The sequence below is a fragment of the Mixophyes fleayi genome, chromosome 2, assembly GCF_038048845.1.
Source record: "Mixophyes fleayi isolate aMixFle1 chromosome 2, aMixFle1.hap1, whole genome shotgun sequence".
Classification (NCBI taxonomy): Eukaryota; Metazoa; Chordata; class Amphibia; order Anura; family Limnodynastidae; genus Mixophyes; species Mixophyes fleayi.
Window position 1 is genome coordinate 201,217,434 of NC_134403.1, and position 23,654 is coordinate 201,241,087.

Here is a 23,654-nt window from a genome sequence, read left to right on the forward strand (position 1 = left end):
TTTGGTAGGCTTAAAGAAGGCTGTCGCGGTTTGGTTTTTAGCCATTTATAACTATATATGAAATACAGATGTTGCAGGATTGCACTACATTTAATTTAAATGCATTCAGCTTGATGTTAGGTGTCATTATGACTGCATGAATCTGAAACTTTTGCAGTGGCATTTTGCTGGGCATGCAGGAGAGAATTGGAGTGGGTATGATGATGAAACATTATGTATTATCTTTCACACTCCAAAGTTGCCTTCACATTGGAAAAAAGCTTCAGTGTAGATGTAGTCTTTGACTTTATTCTTCACAGTTAAAAAAGACAATTTCAAATACATTTAACCACATTTTTGGTTGTGTTTTGTGTGCTGTGTTTTCAAAGCTGCTCAAGACACCTCAAAAATTACCTAAAACAAACTGCAGATATGGCGCTAATATCAAAAGCAACTATGGTTACTAGATCAGCTGTGTAAATCCAAAAACATAAATATCCATGCTGCACATTTTCATTCATGTAATATACATATATACTGTATAGTAAGGACTGTGGCCATAAATGTGTACTAAATACAGTACAGCCATGCACACTGTTGTGAAGTATTCTACTTTTTCCTGGACCCAGTTAGGAATAAACTGAGCTTAGGGGCACCTGCCCAGGCGCTGGTTCTGTATGATCTACCTTGGGCTCAGCCTGGTGCAGAAAAGATACAGTACCACAGTTCTGCCTGGAAGCCATGTCATTTCTGCCCCAGGATGAACTTTGCATTTGCATAGACAGCAGGCCTTATAATGTTGTTAATATGGAACTGACACTCAGGATGGGAGCATTTTTTTTTTATAAACTTTTTATTAGAAACATCCTTTACCAGTAAAAACCATTACAAAATCTCGAGAGTTTAATCAGCAACAGATAACACGTGTTTACATACAGCAGGACGCATAAACACTCTCATAATTCTCTTATATTCAAAAGATAGTTATGTGTTTATCCAAAACTGAAAAAATGTTGTTTGAACATTACAGAACTATAGGGTATGGGGGGAAGGGGGGGTTAATCAATGAGAGGTGGAAAATGTAGGGACTAAGGAGAAGGGGGGCAGGGGGGTTAAGGGTTCACGCATCAGATAGGAGAGAGATAAACTTGTTTAAATACCATTCCATATTCAGATTCCACTAAAACTGGAGTGGAGACTGGTTATGATATAAGGCCCATGAGGACCAGACTTTGTAGAAGGAAACGGAGGAGCTCCTCAGTATGCTAGTGATGTGTTCCATCTGGTAAGTGTGCCAGATCCTGTTGGTGGTGTGTTTTTCCAAGAGCCCGCTAACTGACATGTGGCAGCACTGACAATGTGTCTAAGGAGTTTGTGAACAGATTTGGTGAGGTCTGGGAGGGGCAGCGGTAGCAATATATGCTTGGGGTCAGGTGGGATGTGAGTATCTAAAATTGTTAAAGCAAGCGAAAGGACTGCTGTCCAATAAGGGCGGATACTGGGACAGTCCCACCATATGTGCATAAATGTTCCCGTTTGTCCACAGTTTCTCCAGCAGCCAGCACTGGTCTGCGGACATTTTTTGTAGTCTCGAGGGGACATAGTACCACCTATGTAATAGCTTATTAGCATTTTCTTTGCTATGAACATTTATGGAGCAATGAGCTGTGGATTCATAGATATCCGACCACTCTTCCTCATCTAGCTCGCTCCCCAGGTCCGCCTCCCACTGCGTCTGAAAGCGATCCTTAACAGACGGAGTAGCGGGGAGTAAGGTATACTATATAGGTTATATAGAATGGATATAAGACCTTTGGAGGAGGGGCCCAAAAGACGCAGATTCTCAAATGTAGTGAGTGGTCTGGAAGAGAGTTGGGCCTTAACCGTTTGATGGTAGTGTCTAACCTGAAGATATTGGTGAAACTGCCCCGGTACAAAACAACACTGCTCTACCAGCTCTGAGAATTGTGGAAATATTACATCTTAGTTGTATGATTGAGTAACAGTAGTTTGCCCTTACCTGCCCATTTTGTATACATGGAGCGAGACAATCCGGGCTTAAAGGCAGGATTGGACCACAAGGGTATCACAATCGAGGGGGCTGGAGAAAGGGATACTAAACGGTTGCATCTAGACCAAATTGGATAGGGCCAAGACTGGGTGGGTTCGAGCAGGAGCTGGGCGCTGTGCGACTGGGAGCCAAAGGACAGAGCAAATCGGTGAGCCACCCAATATGTCAGATTCTATGTCCACCCATATCCTAGTACAAGGGGGGGAATGCCATTGAACACACTGGGCCAGCCACGCAGCGTAGTAGTAGTTGCGTAAATTAGGAATGCCGAGACCACCTACCGTGGGAGAGCGCTGTAAAATGCAAGCAGAAATCCTGGGTCTCTTGTTTGACCATATGAACCGCATTATAAGGGTTTGTAACATTTTCAAAACTGAAGGGGGGACCCTGACGGGGAGTGTGAAAAAGATATAATAATCTTGGGAGCAAGTTCATTTTCACTGACGTAATCCGTCCAACCCAAGATATCATGAGTTTATCCCATGTTTGTAGGTCTTTTTTTATACAAGCTATGAGGGGGCAGTTAGCTTGGTAGATATTTTCCACCGTTCTGGTGAGAGCTATCCCCAAGTATCTTATGTGGTCAGAGTTCCAGTGAAAGGGGAAATTTAATTCTAGGAGTTGCTTTAGCTTAGTGGGAATATGGAAGTCTAGGATGTCTGTTTTAGTTGTATTTATCTTAAAATTTGATATTGTGGAATAAATTTTGAGTTCTTGAAATAGGTTGGGAAGAGTAGTTAAAGGGTTAGTTAAGGTAAGGAGAATATCGTCCGCATAGAGGGCTATCTTGTGAGTACTGGAGGGCAGCTGTATCCCAGTTATATTAGGGTTTATACAAATTCTCTTAGCTAGAGGTTCTATCACTAAGGCAAATAGAAGGGGAGAGAGTGAGCATCCTTGTCGGGTTCAGTTTCGGATAGTGAAAGTTAGTGAGGGGCTTCCGTTCACCTGGACAGAGATCGAAGGATTATGGTACAGGGCCGACACCCCCTTGAGAAAGCGGTCTTGAAAGCCATACGTAGTTAATGCTTGCATCATGAAGGGCCATCCAACGCGGTCAAATGCCTTTTCCGCATCAAGTGACATGAGAAGAGAGGGTTGTTTGTTATCATTAATATGTTGGATGAGGTCTATGACCCGCCTAGTATTATCCGCGTCCTCTCTGCCCGGGACAAACCCGACTTGATCTGGGTGTATTAGCCTGGGGAGCACTGAATTAACCCTATTCCAGAGCATTTTAGCATATATCTTGAGGTCAACGTTCAATTGTTCCATTGCTGGACAGGCGGAGCACCTCTGAATAATGGAGACACCCCTTGCCATGCTTTCCACGCTCCATTGACTGTGCACTAAAGAAGTTTGTAATACAACAGAGTATTAACGATATTTATCTGGATTGGCACTCAGTATAACACCAGTTACCCTGTGAATCACCCCATGCACCCAATGGAGTGCACAATAGACTACCCCACATCATCTCTGGGCAGTAGTCACAGGATATATACCACAGAGGGTGCAAATTTTAGTAGTAAAGCACATGAAAATAGGAATGGATGGAAAGCCACTGAACCCAGGCCAGACAGCAAAAGCAAAAAATGATCTCTTTGGATCAAGTTGCCCAGGATAATCATATAAAGAGAATAAAGACCTGTATGGCATTCAATAATGAATTTCCTCAATATGAACATTTTCCTGTATCGAAACAAATCAACAATACATTTGTGGTATACATTTATCATGTTTACAAATAGCATTGAAAGGTATTTGACATTTCAGACATAAGATATATGAGCAACGTTAGGAGTGAACAGGAAAAAGTTTTCATGAGAACAACAATACTTTGCAACATCATCACTAGGTATACAATGATCTGTTGTAAATCATATTTTGACTCAAGAGCTTGCAAGACATGATATTTGAGGAGTCTCAGACGTAAGACTGAGGCATGAGTAGCTCAAAAAGACAACTTCCCATAGAATATGATATTCAAAAGGTAATATAAATGTGAATCTCACACCAATTGTGGATTGGAAGCACTTAAATATCTGCTCCTTTATGGGAGGCTTTAAAGTGTTGATAAAACTCTCCCAGACTTCAAAAACCTGCTTTGTTTGTATTTGGTTAGGAGCAAAGAAGAGTTTGTTCTAAATAATTACAATGATGGGGGACTCATTGGATCCACATCTGGAGGATGCTATCATAGTTGTCTACTCTCCCGGACACCCAAATTTCTGGGAGTCCTCCTGGGAGAGCAGAGCAAACTCCTGTGTCCTGGACACACTTTATTCATTAAATGGCGGTAACGGGGCTTATGATGCGAATCACGCGTCATTGTGACCGATTATGTATGTTTAGGGGGCGGGGCCAAACATTGTGATTTGCCAAGCCCTATCTTCACACGCCTGTCTTATTGCAAAGGTGGCATCCTATCACATTACCACGCTTGAAGTCACTGAGCTCTTCAGAATGCCCCATTTTGTATCACAAATGTTTGCAAATGGAGACTGCATGGCTAGGGGCTTGATTTCTTGATTTTATACACCTCTGGCAACGGGTCTGATTGAAACACCTCATATCAATAATTAGCAAGTGTGGCCAAATACTTTTGTATATATATATATATATATATATATATATATATATATATATATACATATACATATACGGTATATATATGTCACCGTGCAAGTCTGTCTCAGTTCACAATTGCACGAACATGCCCTCACTGTACTGCACTTTTTTGAGCAATACAAATTTGAAAATTATACGCTAAGCAAACGGGTGTATGCCCCACTCAGAATGAGATTCATAGGGTTTAGCTCAGGATTCCAAGTTTAAAAAGATGTTAGTATATCTAAATCATGGTTTGTTAGTAAAGCAAACCAGAAGATATCTATAATAAATGACTGCAATGATTTTAGACAGTAATGTACATAATATATGTAATAATTAGAGATGCTCGCTGACCCCCGTGTTTTGGTTTTGGATCTGGATCTGGATTACCGTCGTGTTTTGGTTTTGGTTTGCTATTTTTGAAAAAATACAATTTTTTTGGTCTAAAATAACCTAATTTAGTGCTCCACCAGTTTCTTGGATAAGTGAGGTAATTCTAAAGCTAATAAATGATGAAAAAACAGTTTAATCCCTGGTAGGCCATCCTTAATTTTAACACTTGCCTGCAAATTATACAGACAAACCTGGTTGTCTTCCCCCTCCATCTTTGATTATTGGCAATGTAGCCATCGTCTTTGGGTGTATATTACACCCTCCACTTGTAGTTGAATAGAAAAAAAGCAGCCTGCATAGACTGTAGAATTAGAAAGTAAAAATAAATGGACCAAGGTAGTTTGGTGGCTATCTATGCCCCCTCCCGCCCTCCACTTGTAGTTGAATAGAAAAAAAAGCAGCCTGCATAGACTGTAGAATTAGAATGTAAGAATAAATGGACCAAGGTAGTTTGGTATCTGTCTGCATCAGACCCCCTCTCCACTAGGAGTAAAATAGGAAACTATTCAGCCGTTATAGAGTCTAGAATATAAATAGAAATTAAGAAAGGCAATTTGGTATCTATCTGCATCATAATCATCAACATCATCATTAGTGCCCTCGTCGCCTACACAAATCTCCCCCTCATCCTCTTCTATTTCCAAAGTGGCATCCTCACTTTGTGTATCACTCGGGCTGTTCAGGCACACATCAGCAGAACTGCTGAAAGGGTCCCTCTTTATGGGTACACTAACAGAATGCTCACGATTAGACATCCCACTGTTGGATGGACTCTCCACAGGGATTGGTGTCATTTGTGATTCAGAGCAAACATTATCCTCTAATGCCTTACTGTTATCTTGCATCTCGGCTTTGACGCGTAACAGTAGTTGTGCACCACTTGTAGGCTCGGTAACATTTTTTGATCTGCCACTAATAGACAAAGGTGAAGGCCTCATTCTCTCTTTGCAACTGCGTGTATAGAATGGCATGTTGGTAATTTTTTTTTTAATCGGCACTTAACTTTTTCGCTTCAACACTGTCAATTTTTTGGGGGGGTGTGTTTTTTTGACTGATTTCAAAAGACCGTGTAGTTTGACATCCTTTCCCAGATGACGTACTGGGAACACTACCATCAGGACTGGTTGCTGATTCTGCTCATATGTGGACTGCTTTGAATCCATTATGAGCCCAAAGCACTTGTAGTGCTACAAATTGTTTTAGATACTGCTGACAAATGACTTTTGACAGCCAGAAAAATTAATGCAAAAGAATGGGGGACACCCCAAAAGCACTTGGAGTGCTAAATATTATTTTTTTAGACTGCTGACAAACAGGACTTTTGACAGCCAGAAATATTAATGCAAAAGAATGGGGGACACCCCAAAAGCACTTGGAGTGCTAAATATTATTTTTTTAGACTGCTGACAAACAGGACTTTTGACAGCCAGAAATATTAATGCAAAAGAATGGGGGACACCCCAAAAGCACTTGGAGTGCTAAATATTATTTTTTTAGACTGCTGACAAACAGGACTTTTGACAGCCAGAAATATTAATGCAAAAGAATGGGGGGACACCCCAAAAGCCCTTGGGAGTGCTAAATATTATTTTTTTAGACAGCTGACAAACAGGACTTTTGACAGCCAGAAATATTAATGCAAAAGAATGGGGGACACCCCAAAGCACTTGTAGTGCCAAATATTTTTTTAAAAAAAGACTCCTCTATCCTCCTCTCCTTCAATTGTTATCAGAATTGGATGAAGAATAAGGTATATTCTCTGTCCCTGCTCTAATCAGCCTGTGACTACACCCTGCTCTGTTCCTCTGTCAAATGGCGATGGATTGCTGTGGAGGCGGGTATTTATGGATTTCAAATATCGCGAGAACCGAGTCCCGGCGACGTCACAATGACGTTCGGCCTCGATTTGGAATCCGAGCGGGCGGGAGAGTACCGAGCCTGCTCGGCTCGGCTCTCGGATAGGCAAAGTTCGGGTGGGTTCGGTTCTCTGGGAACCGTGCCCGCCCATCTCTAGTAATAATAATGTTGTAAATTTCGACACAATGGATGCATGCAGAATATTAGACATCCTAATACGGTTCTGTAATAAATATACCCCATTGTTTTTTGTTGCTCTCACTGACTACACAAACCCATGACAGAGAATGCAGTGAAGTTTCTAGAATATTAGGCTAGTAAACTATTTGACTATTAAACTCTATGCTAAACTAATCTACTATACTATGCTGCTACAATTCACAACCAAGCTACATTATTTACAGAGAAAAGTCTATAAACTGTTGTTATACCATATGTACTGTGTGTAAGATTGCTATTGGAGATGTTATAACATTGTTGTGTAAATATTATTTTAGATTTATATATGAGATTGTGGATTTTCTATATAGCATTGATACAGACCTTAGTGTAGTTATTTGGGGGTCTATGCATCAACATAATACAGTGCCTCTAAGCATACATCTTGCATATTTAATCACCGCTGAAATACACCTTGCAGAGGCTACTCAGGTAGCCCAAGCGAAGTGACTCCTCTGGTGCGGTTTTTTTTTTCCTGTTCAGCAACAGCAGTGCCAGTGAAAGGACTATGTGCTATGCGCATAGCACTTCCGGTGTAAGGGATTCTGCAAAGCCAGAGAGGCTTCAGCAGGATCCCCTTTGAAGAGGTAACTCCATCTTGAAATGGTATTACTTTGCTGCGCAATGCAAAGCTTTTAAACCAATAAATCTATGGGTACTGCGAAGACAAACGTTAATTGGTTTTTCCTGCCTTGAGCCCTTCATACATCTTGCAATGGCCATTTAATAGAGAAAACAACTGTTTTCTCCCTTTAAACGGTTCATCGCACTTTAATGCAGACCTTTTGATAAGGTGAGAAGGAAAGTAGGGTAATAAGAGAAAGTGTGTGTGTCATTAATAAGACTATCTCAGAAATAGTGAACATATATTGTATTTAATACAACTTAACCATTTAAAGAAGCAAAGAGCTTTACTATGCAAGCATTAAGGGGGGAAAAAAACATTCAGTGAAAGAAACAATTCAGTATGTGCATATGGCATCTGCCTGGATTTTCATGACTGATCAGATAACCCTATAGCTATGGCTGCAATAGCATCATCACAGCATGCATTATTGTTTTTACTATTTGGAGATACCATACATACCAATTGCATAGTAGTACAGTGATGTAATAACAATTACATGACAGGTCTGCAGGTAGGCAGAAGGGTTGGGCACCATGAGATAAATTTAGCACAACTTATAAAAAGTATATAATGGATTTGCACTGTGGATCACAACAGCTGTCAGAATCAAAAGTAGCTGTATTCAATTATTCTCAATCACTCAATAACTCTTGATAGTTCTTATTTAGGATTGCAAGAGAACTCTCGTGGGTGAAATAAATCAGAAAAAAAACCATTATATACACCTTTAAATTGAGAATACCACATTTGGACCTAGGCATTAATGATCTGCTAACACTATGAAAAGGCATCTACTGCCATCCAAATATACATCCAACCATGGTATACAAACTTTTTTAAGTTTGACATTGTATTAAGCCTTTTAATTAAAGATGCAAAAAATTGTCAAAAGAGCATCCACCTCATATTGTCCTGAACTATTACTGTGTTTATTGTTTAAACCGTTTGTGATGCATTTTATTTAGCCATGTATTTTCTTGACCCGATATTCATTGGTGTTGCCAATACACCCAATTACTTTTTTAAAACATTATCTAGATCTGCAAAAGTGTAGATACCCTGCTATTGTCAGAACATACTGTATCTGTATAACAGAAAATAGTGATATAAATGCTTCTGGTGACCCCTGCCACAGCCTGTGTAGTAACACCTTATTACAGTAAATATTTAAATGATCTAGCTTGATGTCTTAATTCTTTTCTTATTTAACACTTAAAACATCCAATGAAGATAGAGAATATCTAATATATATAAGCCTAGTGGCGTGCGTTAGTCTGTGTGTGGAAAAAAAACAAGCTGCAGCGCCACCTGCTGGGCGGAGTTATACACTGACCTACTTAATTCTTAGCATTATGTATTATAAAAGTAAAAGCCTAGCGGTGTGTGTTAGTGTGTGTGTAAAAAAACTATTTTCTCAGAAAGGGCTCATCCAATTGACCTGAAATTTGGTATACTGACATTATTTGACAAAAAAATTAGAATAGTGAAGTCAGTTAACTTCCATCATCTCCCCTTCCCCCCATGGGAGGGGTAGTAAAGGCTAAATTTTACGAGTTGAGGGCTGAAACTCATTTTCGTGAGGTAATTTTACCTCATGAACACACATTAAAAAGGGCGCTTGCGTCGGGAAGTAACGATCTTCCCCTGAAGAGGCCTGGGCTAGGCCCAAATGCATGACAGGACCCTTTTTAAGACCTTAAGTAGCTTGATTTGACTAGAATGCATGAGTATCATGCACGGGTTAACTTGTGTGTATGTGTGTATGTGTATGTGTATGTATATATATATATATATATATATATATATATATATATATATAAAATTTCAAATAGTGTGGTACCATTAAACCAAACAATATTCATGTGTGATATATGAATCAATAAAATACATGTGAATAACTTTATACTCCAGAAGCTGAGATACGGCTCTGCTAATGACAGCAAACTCACCAGAATCAGAATATAATCAGCCCTTAAATATAGATCTTGGGCCCATTTGATGTAAAAGACTTCATATGGAACACAACTCTTTCACAATATACAGTATACATGGGGGGAAAAAAAAGAATCTAGAGTAACATGTTCACAAAATGGGAATTTTATGATCAATGTAACGCACTCACATAAAAACAGCATATATGGACATTTTAGAAATCCAGTAATAGATGTACAAAATACCCCTAATCCAGTGGCAAACAAAAGTTTTTGCATCATCCCCAGGGTGAATGCATGCTAGATGATTACACCAAATCAAAGATGTAAATTCTGGTTAGAGCAGCAACACCTCTTTCACCCCCCTGGCAAGGATAGCCATATCTCACCTTCTGGAATATAACATGTATTTTATTGTTGCATATATTACATATGAATATTTTTGTTTTGGTAGTATCACACTATTTGAATGTATATATTTTTTTTTGTACATTTCTTCATTGGATGTTTTAAGCATGAAATGAAAAAAAATACATTGACACATCATGCTTGATAATTTAAGTTATTACTCTTTTAATAAGGTGTGATTACAGTGGGAGTTAACAGAAGCACTTAAAACACTTTATTTTCTGTTATATGTGTTCCTCACAACAGATGAACTTATGCTGTTTGGTTTTAGAGTGCTGGCAACTCTGTAGTTCCCTCACAACATGTGAGCAACAGGTTGTCTAGGTCTGGAATCCTTTATGCCGTTTACAGTCACGATCCTGTCCTCCTTGCAGCTACACTGCTAACAGCCTTGTTCTGATACCACTAAAATGCACAAATAACGAGGCTACAGGTAGAGCTTGCAGCAGGCGCACCTTTCCTCTAAAAGGATTACTGGCTAGACTGTACCTGGCTTGAAGAGCCACGTGCAAATAAGGGAGAGAAACTTGACACCCAGTGACTACATTGTAATTACCTGAAGCATCTTTCAGAAGTGTAATGAAGCATGGTTGTATTCTTTGTTACCAGCTTATGGAGAGCAAATATGACCATGCAAACAGTGGTTACCAAGTGCATCATCACCATCTATTTATATAGCACCACTATTTCTGCAGTAGAGAATTCATTCACATCAGTCCCTGCCCCATTGGGGCTTACAGTCTAAATTCCCCAACACACACTAAGGTCAATTTTTAGCAACTAATTAACCTACCAGTATGTATGTGGGAGGAAACCAGAGCACCCAGAGGAAACTCCCTCACAGATAATGACATGGTCAGGACTTGAACTCATGACCCCAGTGCTGTAAGGCAGAAGTGCTAACCACTTAGCCACCCAATTGTAGACCCTGCAATTATGCTTTTAAAGCATACCTCCCGAAATATACACAATTTAAGATTCTGGACAGAGTACACCTATGAGATGACAGTCACAATCACAGATGCAAGTCCAGCACTTCAATTGACCTTGTACAGTAAATATGGCATCACATTCCTGTCAGGAAGAGATCTAGTTAGATCTGTAACTTATAGAAGAGTGCATGGTTGAGTACTCAAATTTTGTGAGGCCCATTACTGTAACTTTCGAGTCTTAGATGCACCAAGTGCAGTTTGACAGATTATAGTTAAAGCAATTTCTTGGGAGAGGATAATTTGAGCAGGACACAGGAGAAACTGACTACTGACAAAACCCAACCTCTCAATGGAGCGATAAAGCCCACCATATCATAACCTGATTTTATGTGCCAACAAAACTTGCTCATGGTTCACCATTCATTACAACTGCCATAATGGGGAATTCAATTAGCAACAGTGTCTCCGGAATGTCTGATACTTCAGGGTGTCCATCTCCAAAGTCTCTGCTCATTTTTGTGTAAAGAATAAGATTTTTACTGCAATTGCCTGAAATGTGCATGGTGCAAAGCACCACATTGTCAGCAATTGATCCCCCCACCAAGATTATTTACAGAACTCTCCCATGTAGGTCTACAACATTAACAATTAAAGTTAATAGTAATCATGCATCCTGAGATCCCATTTACAGTTCAATTTGCATCCTCCACCTCAAACCCTCCATTTCCTCCCAGATATGGGAGAGGGGCAGCACTGTGGCGTAGTGGTAGCACTTCTGCCTCACAGCACTGGGGTCATGAGTTCAATTCCCGACCATGGCCTTATCTGTGTGGAGTTTGTATGTTCTCCCTGTGTTTGCGTGGGTTTCCTCCGGGTGCTCCGGTTTCCTCCCACACGCCAAAGACATACTAGTAGGTTAATTGGCTGCTATCAAAATTGACCCTAGTCTCTACCTGTCTGTCTCCCTCTCTGTCTGTCTGAGTGTGTGTCTATATTAGGGAATTTAGACTGTAAGCTCCAATGGGGCAGGGACATATGTGAATGAGTTCTCTGTACAGCGCTGCGGAATCAGTGGCGCTATATAAATAAATGGTGATGATGATGATATCACCTGTGAGTCTAATAGTGACTGCTGATAGTTGATTGTCACTACAATATCTTGTGGGCATAGTGTAATGGCAGCACTAGGGAAACATGCAAGTTAACAGCAGACATCTCTTTAGGCTAGTCCATAGCATGCAGATTAGCAAATCTTTAGACTGTTTATTGTGTACAATAACAGAGGATATCCCTTTTACATTAAATGTTGTACAAGATGCAATTTCATATTTAATCAGTTTTATTTTTGAGCTTTTATACAAGAGAAAACATTGAGTATTCTTTGCATCTTGATCAGTGATCTGGAAGTCCACTCCTAAAACAAAAAACACAAATATAAATATTTAAGACTAAAGCTAGTTTCATGGTATTAAAGCAAGCTGGTCTCAGTCCCATATCCGCATCTCTCATTCAAACTGTCCACAAGTGTTAGAAGCTCATCACTGACCAGATTAGTCACTTCTCTAATTTGCTCCTTACTCACCTCTCTACTGGCACTTTATGGCTATTGGGAGAAAATAAAGATCAGAGTCATTATAAAGGCAGCAGCTTTCCCAACATTAAAAAAAAAAGTCACTAAACACTTGCTGTCTTATGAATTGCAGCTCCTGTATTAACACTCCAGTTATTCAATAAAGGTATTTTTACATGTCAAACCAGCAATTGCTCCCCTCATGTGCAGACCACCTTTGGTATATTGAAAGTATAAGGACCTTATAGATCCCAGATAAGGCTATTGATTTGTTTTTAACTTTCTGGCACAGTCAAAAATATTAGAGACTGCAAGTCAGAGTGGAAATTTATCATCAGTTATCGTTTCTGACGGCACTTCCTATTCCAGAGTCTCATCATATTACAGTCTTTAAAGGATTAACACCAACTTTTGCAACAAAGCAGAGATATGTACTGTACAGCAGATGCCCCTTGTGTCTTAACCCAAGTACTAGACTTACTTGTATGAACACAGCCATCAATCTGTCCCTAGAAGAGACCAAACAAAAAGTTAAGAATCAGTCTAGACTATGCCATTAAAAAAACAAAAAAAAACAAACAGTATAAACTTGGATGTAGTCAGAAAACCTGTCCTCAACAAGGAAATTCAGCCGGTAATTCCAGCTATTTTTGGTTCTGCTTCATCATCTACATCCTTTACAGCTGCAGATTAATGTCCTGTTTGGGTCTAAAGCCATTACTTGACCACAACCTCAAACGTGCACCCCCTCACCTTATTTCTGCCATTCTGAGATTTAAACATTGGCTAGTTTTCTACAAGATATCATTGGTACAATACATGCATCTTTCCTTACAGATTTGTTTCCACTATAAAGTAAATGTCAATAACTAAAGACAGAAGACAGTGTCCAAAGATTTACCTTTTTTTTGTTGTGTTTTTTATTTTTAAGACTAGTTGTTCCAGATGTTGACCTGAAAGATTAAAAGTCAGATTTATTAGAAACACTTGGTGCCTTTGGATGTAGATATTACAAATTACCAATTTAAAAATTTCCATGATTGGAAACATTTGAAGTTAATCCATTAAACCAAGGCATTCATTTTGGAACAACGTCAGTATACAACAGTTACGATACATGGACCTCACTGATGCACTTTAATATTCAAGAAGCTAGATTTAATTCAACTAGTACTGTATGAATATATGCTTCCATTATGTGCAAGTTACAGGTCAAGCTCTTAAAAAGTTGACCTGTAACTTTAACAATGGCTCCCCTATCAACATGCTTGCAATACTACTTTATTTTAACAGTAGTTGCTGGGCTCAGTCCCATATCCGCAAGGAGTCATCCAACAGTCTCCTCAATATAGATTCATCATTGACCAGCGCACTTTCCAATTTCAGGAGTAATGTTCTTCTGAAGAATAGAGTCATGCACTAGCAGAGTTAACTGTAAGCAAACAAAGCCCGATAACTAAACATGCAGTAAATCAAAGTTACATCTAGAGGGAAATGGTAGAAAAGAGAAAAAAAAAAAAAAATCTAGAGTGGGATGCACCATTGCATAACTAAATGATGGCTGCCACAGTTCCACACCACCTTCACATAGCCTGTCAAGCAGGTTTACAGTTATGGGTTCATTACTCTAGTTTGAAATATAGGTTTGAGTATAGTGTTCATGTTTTGATATTGTTTATCAATGGCATCGGGACATGATTGCATTATTCTGCTCAATCCACATAACCAAAAATAAAGTTTCTTCAACTTCGGTTTAAGTAAAGAACCATACAGATAAATTAAATCCTTACCATATGTGCCAAAAATGCTTTGGATCCATCTTCAGAAATGACTTGATCTGTGAAATAGAGATACCCATTAGACATGCAGAAACCTTGAAGTTCAGCTTACCCATTGACCAAACAAGCATTTTGTGAGAGGGTTGAGTGACAACTATGGACACTATAGAAAACCCAAGCTGTCAAAGCCCCTCAGTTTTTCTTGCATGCGATTGGAGAACCTGCCGCTATGAGGCTAGCTGCAGCCCTCGGTTTACATGCTATGACAAGAAAACTTCAGCAGTTTGAGTTGTAGTTAAGCAAACAAGTAGAGTGCATATTAAAGCAAGCCAACTTTACAAGTCTATTTCTAAACCCCTTAACCAATTGTAATTTAGAGCCTATATTAACTTTAACAGTAGTTTTAAGCAGTCTTCAGATATAACCAATAGTTAGTCCAGTAACCAAGAATCCTTTAACATTTAAGTCCCATCCCAAGTTAGCAAGTGATTGAGCTATGAATCAGTGAGAAATACATAAGCATTTCACAAATCTCATTCCAATTAAATTACTAAACGATGCATTTAAATATAGATTTCTAAATTAAATAATGCAGGATAAGCACTACCTGTCTACCTGGATTTTCATCCCTCCCTAATACCTCCCCCCTCACTACTTTCATGCAGTTTACTAGGGACAATGCTATGTGTCCGATTATAGGGGTATATTTAACAAAGTGTGATGGTGCACTAACGTGCACTTAACATACAATTCATGCCCCGATGTGTCCCCCGTATATTTATTAAAAATGCATCGCAGCAGATATCGTGGATACCTGCTGCTTTGCATTCTGCTTTGTTTCGGGGAGCAGTCACCATTCAATAGTATGGTGACTGCTCCCTTTTGCAATCTAAGTTCCGAAAAATAGTTTTTTTCAGGAACTTGTCTTGATAATGTACGCCAGCTGGAGTACATTATCATAAATGAGAAATCTCAGTGCTGTCAGCTCTGCTCCGAAGAGCAGAGCTGAACAGCGCATGTGTGGAGGGATCATGTGATCCCTCCCTGTCAATCACAGCTCTCTCTCTCTCTGCAACAATAGTTGCAGAGACAGAGGGGATCTTTGTGCGCATGTCCAGTTCTTGGAACTGGACATGCACAATTGAAGAATGAAGAGAAGACCCGGAGACAGCACTTCCGAAAAGGGGGGTAAGTATGATTTTTTACATCACAGAAACAGCAGTTTTTCGGAACTGCTGTTTCTGTGCAGGGTTGTACATAAATGAGAGAAATAGTTCAATCCTTATCCTTGCGATAAGGATTGAAAACTATTTTTTACTTTGTTAATATTGATAAATGTGCCCCATAGTATCTAGCAGCATAGTGCATTCAATTTTTATCACCAGAAACTGCATTTGTCATCCATTAATATTCAGTTGACTATACAAAAAATACATACCAAATGCAGATATGTGAACTAGCAATTGTGTTCTGAACTAAAATACACTTTAAGCTTAACATTTACCTGGATCAGTGGCGCTATATAAATAGATTATGATGATAGGGCCACAAGCTTGCTTGATGTCAGGCGCCTAGTCAAGATGGGAAAAAAAATAAAAAAAAAATGTTAAACTAAGCAGAAGACTAATTCCACACACAGGCTACAAATGAACTCAAAATATTTAAGTTAATGCTATAGTCAAAACATATGCTTCAGCAACCCAATTTGAAGCCACAACATCTAAAATGCCAGATTACCAGAGATAAGTATACTATGTAAATGCATGTTGAAAGATCATTTAACTATGACGTTGGGAGAACTTGATATACAACTACATTGTTGCTTTGCAGCCAAATTCAAGCTATTAAACCAAATCATGAGAAGGCGTGGATTAAAACAAATTTTAATTCTGCTTTACCATTTAATAAAATATTTACAAGGTTCCACTACAATGCCAGAGCCCTGGCAGATGTTGAAAGCAATTTTTGCCAGCAATTCTTATATCCCTAGCCCAAAAAAATAAGTAGGGGGCACTTTAACAAGGTAGGTTGAATCGTCAGTCCTGCATTACAGCAGAATCCAGAGAGCACTGCATACAACAGTCCCTTAGCTGGAGACTAGGAGTGGCAACTTAAAAATACATTTTACTAACGTGGTAGTGCAATTATTAAATTTTATCGCCATCATCAAGTCCCTGACAAGTCATACAATGAGACAGTGTGACAGTCATTAGAAGACTTACACACAGCGAACACATTTATTTACATAACCAGGGTTCTCAGCTTAAGTCAAGACATAAGGGTAGACCTGGCCTATACTTCACATGTAACTCCCCGATAATGTTGCCGATTTGGTACATTTATGAACCTAAACAGCGACCGTCAAGGAAGCATTTCTCTAGGCTCGCTAATAACCACAACAGCAATCAGGAAATGCCATCACAGCTTGGATTTGAGCCACCTGGGACACCGATCAGCAAGTTCATCGTACGTGCAATAGTTCTACATGAGGACTCACCATTACCGGTGCATGAGGATAACGCAGCGCGTTCTATTGGCAGATGAGACCTGCAAAAAAATAAAGACGGTAAGTTACAAACACGAACAAATGCAAATATTTTATCATACGGTTGATCCTTATCAGTGACTGTATTCCCCTTCAATGTTGCCGATCTCCAGCACGTAAAAGCCGGAGCAGCGACCGTCAGAAGAAAGACTTTATGTCGGCCTCTGTTTGACCGAGTTAGTTACACAATCCTCTAACCCGGCTTCGATCAGGGCCTTGGTTGAGCAGGCGACAGAAAAAAGACATCGATATTTACCTCATCAGGTCCACGGGGACGTCTGTACATGTTTCGTGAGACCACCTGGTACGAACAAAGCACCGTAGTCACGGATGGCTGTAGATTGTATCTCCGCCATAGCTATCACTGAGCGCAATGCGGAAAAGAATGAAGAACTAACATGCTGCTGCTTTTGTAGTAGAAGCTACCGTTCTGATTGGTAGAGAATCGAAAGGGCGGGGCGGCGCAATGTATGATGGGTACTGCAATGTATTTTAATGAAAGAAACCAGTCTGTGAAGGGAAATGATGTTCATACGGCATCATTGTCAGATGCTTACATGCATACCTGACTTTTTGTTAATAGCGTTTTCCACATACTTTTAACAACCTGATGTGAATTAGTTAATTAACAGATATTGAAAATTAGTTGATTAGTTTAGACCAGATTATTATTATTGCAAAATTATTCAAAACAGTAGGACATAGTATTAGTGGCAGTATGGAAAATATAAATCAATGGCATTTGATTGTTTTACAATGAAGGCAGTAGGAGAAGTGGTGGTACTGCATACCACCATATAACCGTCTACTGATTACACTTTCAAATAAAGATAGGATGGCAGCTATTTTTTTAAAGCGTGTTTTTTTAGGGAAGAATTTTATAAAACAAACAAAAAGAACTAACATGTGTTATACTAACATGCATTTGCTAATCTAATGAAATTATATATTTGTGATCTAGGTTAAAAATACCATAACAAGTCCCTTAAATGTTTAACTATGGGATATAAACAATTACTGTTGAATGGGCTGGCATAATAGCAATTGTTCCAATACAGAGGGGCACATTTATCATTTATCGGGCAAAACGAGAAATACTTATCAATCCTTATCGCATGGATAAGGATTGATGTATTTCTCAAATTTATGAAAAATGGACCACAGAAACAGCAGTTCCAAAAAACTGCTGTTTCTGTGATAAAAAAAAACCATACTCACCACTGCCTCTCCGGTCGCACTGTCTCCGGATCTCCTCCTCTTCAGTGTATCTTCAGTTCTTCATGCAACTGCGCATGTGCCGTCCGGAGAGCTTGAGGCTGTGACAGGGAGGGATCACAAGATCACTCCCTGCCCATGCGCTGTCCAGCTCTGCTCTCCGGAGCAGAGCTGGACATAACCAAGAACAACAGTTTTAGCAGCATTTCGGATGATGTGCTGGCGTACATTAACACAAGTTCCCGAAAAAAACATTTGTTAGATTGCGGCCAGGAGCAGTCACCATTCTGTTGAATGGTGACTGCTCACAAAAACGATCAGAAGTGCAAAGCAGCAGATATCCATGATATCTGCTGCGATGCACTTTTAATAAATTTGCGGAGGGCACATCGGGAGCTGATTTCCACGGTAAGTGCACGATGGTGCACTACCGTGCTTTCTTAAATACACCCCAGAGATTTGAAACATATATAGCTACGTCAGTGGATAAACTAACAAAGCGTATAAAACATTTGTGTACATTTAATAACATAGTTCAGGACAACACAAAAACAAATAGATGTGTAGGACAATGCTAGCCAGGGACCCAGAAAGAGAAGCCTGTGGATATACTAGTCAGGAGGCACACAAACCTACTTGTTTCCAGAATGTATTTTATACTTGGAGTTGTATCAGCAAAACCATATCTGACAATATTTATGACTGGCATTTCTAACCTTGTAAATGTAGCGTTCATTGCCCATAACATCATTTACGAGAGCTTGCCATTTTTGGAAGTCAACAGAATCAGCAGGAAGCCATTCACAGTCTATTATGACTGCTAGTGTCAGGAGAATAAAGATATATTTTTAAATAAATTTATTTAGGGTATTCTCTAATGAAACACCAAACAGATAGATCAGAGGGATAAGGGTGGAGCACCTGATACAGTGTCACAAATACATCTATACACCTCTGACCAAAACTGCTGAACTGCCGGACAGCCCCACAACAGGTTTCATCATGGAAACCACATTTCGGACAGTTAGTGTCTTGTCTACCACCTATTTTAAACAGAGGAACTGGTGTAAGATATACCCTGTGAAATACAAATTAATGAATCTGTTGGAATCAGATGTAGGAGGTGGCACCCCAAAGGCTTTTAATTTCCTGAGTCCAGTCTTCATCAGAGAGTAGACCCAGGTCAGCCTCCCATTTAAGTTTGAGAGAGACTAATCCATTGGTGTCAAATTCAGAATTAAGTTCGGAGTAGATCATAGTAAGTAAACGTTTAATAGGAGAGATTAGTGTAGGAGAGACAGGAAATTGAGAATTAATAGCATGTTGCAATTGTAAATAACGAAAAAAGCAGAGATGGGCAAATCAAATTCTTGTCTTAACTGGGCAAAAGATTTAAGTGCACAAAAATTTTGTCCCATTGTAGATACATTATATTTGCATAATATATTACTGCGAGAAAGTTCATGTAATTCTTGCAGATTGCTGTTATATCCGAGAGGTGTATCAGGGTCATATCCCTCCCCTCCTAAAATATTATGAATTAACAACCATACCTCTATTGCTTGTCTCATAATGGGGGCTACTCCCCACCATGAGCATCTGAATGGTGTGTTAGAAGACCCCAGCTGCTCAGCCAGGAACCCCACCAAGGCACTGTCTCTTGGAGCTTTCATCCAATCAATCAGATGGGAAAACTGTGCAGCTAAGTAGTAGAGCTTGAGGTTAGTAGGCAGCACGGTGGCTAAGTTGTTAGCACTTCTGCCTTACAGCACTGGGGTCATGAGTTCAATTCCTGACCATGGCCTTATCTGTAAGGAGCTTGTATGTTCTCCCTGTGTTTGCTTGGGTTTCCTCCCACACTCCAAAAACATACTGGTAAGTTAATTGGCTGCTAACAAATTGGCCCTAGTCTGTGTGTGTTAGGGAATTTAGAATGTAAGCCCCAATGGGGCAGGGACTGATGTGAGTTCTCTGTACAGCGCTGCGGAATTAGTGGCGCTATATAAATAAATGATGATGATGATAATAAGGGCCAAACCACCCGATGACTTGGAGCAACAAAGGGTATTAAGTTTGATTATAGGACTTTTAGCCCCCCATATGATGGAGGAAACATATTTATTAATGGAGAGAAATAACGTATTGGGAAAAGCTACAGGAGTGTTTCATAACATAGAGGTATATAGGATGTATAATCATTTTAAATTAACAACAAAAAAGAATAGTAAACAAAATCAACAGGAGCTCAAAACAGATGCAGCTCGTCCTCACCCTAAAAGCAATCCACCTAAATTGTTGTATGTAGCACAATAAAAATAAATGAAAGGGTGACTTCAAGCGCTTCTTGTTCCACAAATAGCAAACAACAGATAGGATAGTATTAAACAGTCCCAATATTAACAATCCGTCAAAAGAAAGTATTATTCCAATCCTGGCCACATTTAGTTGTACTTAGATCAACATGGATAATTGAAAGCAACACAGGAAAAAGTTAAAGATTATCTCCAGCTCGAACTTCAATTGCAGTAGTTATTTCCAAGTTGTACTATTATCTTCCTCAGTTTTAACACATGGTGTTAAGAGTCTCCACTCTGGCACTGGCTCAGAGGACTGTCCTGAGGTGGTGCAGATTTGAACTGCTTCAAAGATCTCCTTTTCTGTGAGGAGACATGCTGATGGTTACTATTGTGTTAAAGCTGTGGAAGATAATAGGAGCCAGGCCGAGCCCAGTGTTATCACGAGTTGCGCTATGACCAAAAATAATGGTTCGAGCGCAATTTTCAGGACTTTCCAAAATGTAAAAAAATGACTACAGCCAGAAGTAAATTCGACTCGGATTATTGTAGTTGTAGCGATAGATCACCGCATCTGGGGGCGGGACCGCAGTCTTCAAAGATGGGTGCTGCAGTCGAAACCACAGTCTTATGAAGAGCTTGCCACAGTGGTAGAGAGGTTTGGTGCTATTCAACAAATTACCAAACCACATGCACTTGTGCCAAAACCGATGCCACGTCAGAAGCCAGATTTGAGAATCCTTCCCACGGGGCCCAATGGTTAAACTGCTGTTGACAGTGGGCTAGTTACAAAGGTGTCTAATCCAAAGTGCTTTGAATATGGGTAGCAAGAACATTTTCAGGCCTGCTTATCCAAGTTGTTGTACTATGAGTCCCACATCAGGAAGTTTGTTTCGAGTGACTATGCTTATCAATCAAAATCTTGTCCTAGCTTTAGTTGACTCTGCTAGTGAGCTTACTTTGGTTTCCATCTCTGCCCTTAATGAAACCATAACTACTTGGTTGCCTAAGGTGAAAGTCCTTTGCATATATGAGACGACTGGTATAATGGATGTTGGAAAATACTTCACAACCAGGCCAATATCCATTAGATATAATCAGCTTCTTAATAAAATGGATAAAAAATGAGTATTAACAGTGGAAAAGATAATATAGGCATAGCAAATCTAGCATTCTTAAGCAAGGGTTAATTATTCATACTACAGCACTTGTAATGATAATACACAAAACCATACATAAATAGCACTATACGGTCCATCAGTGGTCACCCTTGGGTATGTCCTGTTTTCACCACTCAGCGGTACCATATCACCATACATCTCCCTCCTGGTCGAATGCAGCATTGTATCCTGGGACAAGCGTGACTTCTGTCTGCAGTACTGGAGGCTGCCATCTTGGGTGAGCCATTTGCTAAACATTTTGCTGAGTCTGAACACCTGATCTCATCTACCAATTTGCTTCCTCTGCAGACTATAAGAATCTCCTCCAACACTCAGCTAATTGTCAGTGCAACACTTTCTTAGTTTCAGACCACCACAGTTGCTGTTGTTTGCTGCTTCACTCTACCTGCTATATACAGATCTCAATCCTCTATCCTTTGTGTGAATTCAGCTTCACCCTGGTTGCTGCTTCAATCCTCCTGCTTTATACAGATATCCACTATTTACCCTCTGAGTGAATTCAGCCTCATCCTGCTGCTGTTTTATGGACTTCAATAATTTACTCTCTGAGTGAGTTCAGATTAATCTTTCTGGCTTTTATATGAACTGCAAACCATTAACCCTTTGTGTGAATTCAGCTTCATTCTGCCTGCTGAAATAAATACTTTGGTTATTTATTCCTTGTGTGAATTTACCTTCATTCTATCTGCTTGTGTACAGATTCCAGCTGTTATCTTCTGTGTGGATCCTCCTCTCATCAATCTTTTCCTGTCTCTCCTACAAGCTATCTGGGGTAGTAGGTTGTTGTTCTGAGTCATCCACCTTCTAGAGCCATTTCTGTGTCTCAGGGTACTGACTTCCAGTTCCAGGCCTAACCCAGGTTCTGAGTTGTCCAGGGCCAGTTCCAGGCTTAGTCTGTTCAGGAGGTTGCCACCCCTGTATATCTTCTGTCTGAGTTCTGAGTCTTCCCAGTCCCAGTTGTAGTACTATATTTGCCTGAGTCTCTGAGTTATTGGAGGTACTGAGTCTCTGGTCGTGGGTTCAGGTTCCCTCATCCAGGTTCCAGTCCATCAGGTCCAGATTACTAGTATTTATTTTAGAATGGAGTCCAGTCCAGCATTTCTCCTCCTAACATCCAGTATACAGGATTAGAGCAAGCTCCATGAGCAAGGCATATATTCGGCCTCCCAGTTTCCACTAGACTCCTGCCACAGCTAGTCCCAGGTGTCCCAAGACGGATCCCAGAAACCCAATTGCCGTGACAGGTATGCACTCGAGGCAAGGGCCCAACTGTCCTGATGTTGGGGAAGTGTTGATGTCCGGACCAGTTGGGGGTTGTGGTGATCGACATACTACTGTGCCGACTCCCTTCACCTCACCTGGCTCAGCTGGAATAGTAGTCAGCGGTTCACAGTTCCTGGTTCTCTCCCTCGATGACCCACAGGTACAAGCAAACCAAATCCTACGGCTGCAATGGTGTCTTTTGCCACCAAGTGGCAGATCAAGTGGCAAATGGTGAGCTCTGGCACTTTCGCAGATCCAGATGGGTATATTTTCCCCATCCCAAATGCATAACCAAAAGAGACCCATTGGATGCTGCTCCAGCTGGCAAAGCAGATTCTAAACGGATGTCAGAGTGTTATTCTGCATGGAAGTAATGCCCTAAGAGGAGTCAGGAACTTTCTACTGGAGACGTGTATGCAGGGGGAACAAGTTCATCGCCGCACCACTTGTGCTTTCAAAGGTGGCCAGTACAGCTTCACAGCTCAATAGACGGCACCAAACCTGGTCAGTCTCCAGTCATCTGGTAAGCTACTAGCAATTTCCACACTCTCAAAGTGGCTATAGTTGAAGATACTCCATTTTTACAATACTGCCGGTATTTTATAACCTTTGACTGTAAATAAGTTTGAACAGCTAGAAACAGCGTTACAATATGAATTATATTGGCATACACAGTGGAATGGTCCATAGCTGTGTGTTTGGATTTGCTTTCATTCACACACTCAGAAATATGTGGCAACTGATTGGATCTATTAAGGAATTTGGGCATTTAGTGAC

The 23,654-nt window shown here is 40.0% G+C and overlaps 1 long non-coding RNA gene and 7 other non-coding genes across 9 annotated transcripts; all 8 read right to left on the reverse strand.

Annotated features, from left to right (window-relative positions):
- Nucleotides 1–12,352: 12,352 nt before the first annotated feature.
- On the reverse strand, nucleotides 12,353–17,318 carry LOC142138568 (uncharacterized). 2 transcript variants are annotated; one of them, XR_012688059.1, is made up of 8 exons: nucleotides 17,181–17,318; nucleotides 16,877–16,926; nucleotides 15,884–15,950; nucleotides 14,392–14,438; nucleotides 13,503–13,554; nucleotides 13,083–13,110; nucleotides 12,614–12,634; nucleotides 12,353–12,445 (listed from the first exon to the last, which is right to left on the reverse strand). It is a non-coding gene; the product is annotated as an uncharacterized LOC142138568 (long non-coding RNA). The 2 variants fall into 2 exon arrangements; XR_012688058.1 differs by having other exon boundaries at nucleotides 12,353–13,110.
- On the reverse strand, nucleotides 12,508–12,581 carry LOC142141891 (small nucleolar RNA SNORD99). The gene has a single exon (XR_012688923.1). It is a non-coding gene; the product is annotated as a small nucleolar RNA SNORD99 (small nucleolar RNA).
- Nucleotides 12,915–12,985, reverse strand: LOC142141853 (small nucleolar RNA SNORD49). Its single transcript, XR_012688888.1, has one exon. It is a non-coding gene; the product is annotated as a small nucleolar RNA SNORD49 (small nucleolar RNA).
- Nucleotides 13,199–13,271, reverse strand: LOC142141889 (small nucleolar RNA SNORD65). The gene has a single exon (XR_012688921.1). It is a non-coding gene; the product is annotated as a small nucleolar RNA SNORD65 (small nucleolar RNA).
- Nucleotides 13,899–13,970, reverse strand: LOC142141890 (small nucleolar RNA SNORD99). Its single transcript, XR_012688922.1, has one exon. It is a non-coding gene; the product is annotated as a small nucleolar RNA SNORD99 (small nucleolar RNA).
- Nucleotides 14,510–14,642, reverse strand: LOC142141868 (small nucleolar RNA SNORA44). The gene has a single exon (XR_012688902.1). It is a non-coding gene; the product is annotated as a small nucleolar RNA SNORA44 (small nucleolar RNA).
- LOC142141845 (small nucleolar RNA SNORA16B/SNORA16A family) lies at nucleotides 16,681–16,820 on the reverse strand. The gene has a single exon (XR_012688881.1). It is a non-coding gene; the product is annotated as a small nucleolar RNA SNORA16B/SNORA16A family (small nucleolar RNA).
- On the reverse strand, nucleotides 17,004–17,143 carry LOC142141846 (small nucleolar RNA SNORA16B/SNORA16A family). The gene has a single exon (XR_012688882.1). It is a non-coding gene; the product is annotated as a small nucleolar RNA SNORA16B/SNORA16A family (small nucleolar RNA).
- Nucleotides 17,319–23,654: the final 6,336 nt, after the last annotated feature.